Here is a 4,498-nt window from a genome sequence, read left to right as displayed (position 1 = left end):
GCTGCTATGTCTCTGTGTATTCATTTTTAATAAAAATGCTGTCTAAGACAGCTGGTTTTATGTATATTTCTATATTTCTTTTAACCATGATCAGTTAGGGTTTTTTCAGACTGTGACCATTAATAAGTGTGGGAGTTGGGGATGAATAGTGTAGTAACTATTGCTTTATTTATTTACCACTATTGGCTTATCCATGGAAACTTTTTATTTGGATACTAAGGTGGAATTGTCATGTTGGGCTACTTGGATTTCCTCTAGCCAGGTACAGGAGGCTGGGGAGGGGATAATAGACATGACAAGTACATGGGGAATGCTTCCTTAACACTCTGTAATGATCAGCTAACTGGGAAATTCTTGAATCAGGTTGGTCTACATTGTTACCCTGAGGTGATCAGTAGGAAAAGTCTACCTCTTCCTAAAAAATCATTTAAAGAGTGGGGGTTTGGCACAGTATTTGACAAATAATTGTGCATGCGGAGTTTAATTCTGGAGAGGTATGTGCCTTGTTACAGGAAAGTCTCTGACCTTTGCAATGTCTGAGAATCACAGAGGTCTTAGTGGGACATTTTGTAGAAACTGATGGTTCTGGAGAGGAGGGGAACACAGAAATAAATGATTCTTTGTTTTTTGCATGTTTTTTGGTGCTTATTTTGAAGGACTGTTCAATAACACTGAAAACTTTTGTGAGACTATCAGGGTTCCTCATGTCCTGCTGCAGATAACTTAAATGCTACAGTATTTAATATTTCAGGAAGCTCCTATTCTGTTGTTGATTAGATTTCTTTTTTAAAACAATAGTTCCCAGCAAGTCTGCTTTTTATTATTTTTAAGTTATTCTGCTATTTTCTCCTCACTGACCCAGTATTCTGATAAATATTAAAGCTTTAATGTAATAAAAATGCCTATGGTAATTAATGGTAAGCAAGTTCTTTGGTGCTGCTGGCTCTTTTTCCTTGCAATGCATGGTTATAAGTTCTGTGTTAACAAGTGCAAATGTGAGCTGAATGTGTTTGCTGGTGCCAATTTGGAGAGGTTTTAATTTCTCAGAATTGCATGTCCTAGACAAAAGGGGATGTAATTTTTGCTGATTATTGAAGGATTTGCCAAGACAAATTTTGGTGCTTTGTCCTTAAATGTAGAACACAAAATGGGGGTGGATGAGGGAAACTAATCCTCTTGAAAGGTAGTCTCTAGGCTTAATTCCTCAATCAGCAACCATGCTTTGGTGCTAGGCCTTTTGGTGTTTATTTTCAGATCTTACTCCCTTTAGATGTTTCACAGCAAAACCACAAATTTTTTAATTTCTCACAGTCCTCCTAAAAATGTGGATTGCATTTAACTGTTCAAGAAAATATCCTGTGGCAATATTAGAGATATGGTAAAGTCTTCACTTACAGTTTAAGCTAAATATTTAACTGTGGTTAATGCCTATGCAGGAGTGACTGTTGGTGTTCCATGTGTTTCTGGGCTGTGTGGGAAACCAGGATCTGAGAGATAGATAACCTGTGAATTAAACTTGTTCAGACAACAGGCCTCTCTCCAAATGTGATCTCTGCTTCAGGTGGTAATCCTGTTAATTTGACAATTCTTTCTTCTGTGAAAGCCTCCTTTATTCTGATGGAAGGCAGTGTGTTCAGAGCGTGGAGATGGTGGCTTTGCAGCTCCCCAGCTAGGAATGCAGTCACATCCCAGCTGGGGGCACTTACCTTGAGAGCCATTTTCTTATGTTCTCACCTTTTATAAGAATAGTTTCTGGTTTTCTGTTGCCACACATGGATGCTGTGTTGTCTGTCTGGTGCTGCCTTTCTAGGGTAGCTTGAAAAAAATTGCATTGGTTACCACAAGCTGAAAAGAAGATTTCTAGAGAAGAGTGCAGGTAATTTTAAGGAAGGTAGTTGTCCCTATTAGAAAAAATCTAACCACCTCTAAGAGGGAGTTTCCTCCCTTTTTCTTTGCTTGTGGATCCTATTCTAAATTTTGATCCTGGCCCAGTCTGGTGGGGGGAAGTAAGCTCTGCCTGGGTAGGTAAGAGAAAAAGGTTTGGGGTGTTTGGGCTGAAGTTTGTGCAAAGAAGATAGGCTGATACCAAATATTCCTGCAGGCTCTGGCCTCAGATGTGTTAACCCAAGAGGTGGGGAGAGACCTCCAGGGGGGAACAGCCCCAGGGTGATGCAGGAGGGGCAGCACTGGGCAATCCTGAGAAAGCAATTTAGCTGTGCAGTGCTGCACACTCCTCAACTGGAAACTGTCTCTCCTTAATAGCTCCAGACCAGCATAAAGCATGCTGCAAAGTAAATTGAATTTGCAGTAACCCAGGTGGTGCATGATTATCTTCTCCTCCTGAAAGGTTTGTCATAACAATGCATCAAACCCTCACCTTGGTCTGAAAGCTGGGGGCATCAGAGAACTGAACAACAGAAATGAATCCAGTGCCAATTTTGCATTACTGCCACTGTGAAATTGGAAGTTGGGGGTTGCTGTGGGTGCATTGAAGGAAATAGCCCCAAATGAGTGAGCTGAGGCTGCAGCTGTGAGCTGGGGTGGAGGGGAACAGGGCTGGTGAGCGGAAAGGATGGAGGATGGCAGTCCCCACTGAGTCAGCCAGATGCTCAGCTCTTGTAAATGCTGTAGGTACCTAACAGAAATAGTTTTTGGTATAAATAGATCCCAGAAATAGTTGTGCATAGCTTGTCTGCCCTAAAGCAGGAGGGTGGTTTCTCTGGTTCTATTTCTAGGTCTCAGGTCAGCATCTTCTCTTGGTTCTCCAGAATTACAACACGAGGGGTTTATTACATCCCTGCTTGCACAAGGTGGAGGTAAGAACCAGCCCTCAGGCCTGGCTCAGGGTTCTCTCTCTTCCTGGGTGCTATTTGCTGCCCACACAGCATGGCCCAGCAGCCTGAATCCAGGAGGACGGCTGGGTGGGACACTCTTCTTCAGCCAGGCTGTCAGGTCAGACCTCACTGCCAGTGTTTGAGGCTCACAGCAGCATCCACTCCTGGGGGAAAATGTCAGGGAACCTCAACTTCAGCTTGGGAGTTGCCATAACCTGCAATGGGCTTTTTTCCAGGCTTTATTTGGAGTAACACCTGCAAGGTAAAGCCTTGTGGAACAGCTGGGGGTCAGTGTGCAGTGCAGCAGGGGCTGGTGAGCGTGCAGGATGACATTGGATGTACCCACTTCCCCTTGTTTGTTGGCATGAACCTTCTGTTCTGGGGATTCAGGGAACTGCTGTCTCTGGGTGTTTATCAACAAGCTCTTAAAGCACCAGATCATTCATACCCCATCTTCCACAAGCCTCTACCATCAAAAAAAGGGCGACACTGGCATATGCTGTGAAATAACACGGGTTAGCTTTGTCTAGCCTTGAATTTGTTGGGGATTAAGAGCAGCTCTGCCTTGCTGGCAAGGCCAGGAGCAGCTTGGCCTGGACTCTTGTGGTCTCTGTTCAGGTTTGGCATTTCAAATAGGGGATGTAGCTCTGTCATGCGCTGCCTGTGGCAGGAAGCAGCAGGACTGTTCCCCTTCTGGTCATCCTGCTCTCACCCCAGCCACGGGGTGACCAGTCAAGGTGGAGAAACTGGTGAGAGGTTTTGGGGTTGTATTTTATTTTTTTGTGTGTCTGTGAGACGGCAGAAGAAAAGTATGTAAAAATATGAGCAGACTTTCATGTACATTTCTTGTTGTTGTAGCAGTTTGTGAAACTTCTCTGCTTTGAAGTGAAAACTACAGCAGAGCATCCACTTGGCTTGAGTTGATGGACAGTAAGTATTTTGATGGTGATCCTGTGCTCTTCCAGCCACACTATCTGCAAACCAGCTTTCAAGTTACAAAATGTGTTTCTCTCAAATTTTGAGTAGTCCACTATTGCCACAACTTATACACAATCAAACATTTAAGACTGCAGAATAGTGCAATGCTACATGAGCTATCTCCTTTCAATCTCTTGAAATAAGAAGTTTATGCTAAGCAGAAAGGGTAGGTTTGTATATGAAGGTTTTTATTTCTGTTAAAAGTGAGTTTCACATTAGAAAAAGAAAGGAAGTATTCTTTGTAGGCAGAATAAAACCAGGGATTTCAAAACTCCACAGACTGGTGTGTTTGAGGGCAAATTAAACGAGATGGTTATCAAGGAAGGAAGAAAAACCTTTCTGATCCCAGGGGCTTTGGTCCTACAGATGCTGGCAATGCAGGGGAGCAGACTGTCTACTGGAGGTGCAAATCTACCTGAAAACTGGGTTTGTTTTACCAAGCCAAACATATTCTCATGTAACTCATATAGTAAGAAAACAAATGTTTTTATAATGCACTGATTTTTTGATTTTCAGCATGATGGGCAATAATATTCAAGGAGGAAAAATATGAAATCCTAAATGTTTGCCTCAGCATATGTATTTGCTTGGGATATGAGGAAAAATTATGTGTGGAGCTTCTCCCACCTGGTGCCTGTTCTGTCAGATGTGCCCCAGCCCTGCTCCTGGGGTGGAGGAGAGCAGGT

The sequence above is a fragment of the Motacilla alba genome, chromosome 11 (genome assembly GCF_015832195.1).
Source record: "Motacilla alba alba isolate MOTALB_02 chromosome 11, Motacilla_alba_V1.0_pri, whole genome shotgun sequence".
In the NCBI taxonomy this organism is placed as follows: domain Eukaryota; kingdom Metazoa; phylum Chordata; class Aves; order Passeriformes; family Motacillidae; genus Motacilla; species Motacilla alba.
Note: the sequence above shows the minus strand (reverse complement) of the source record.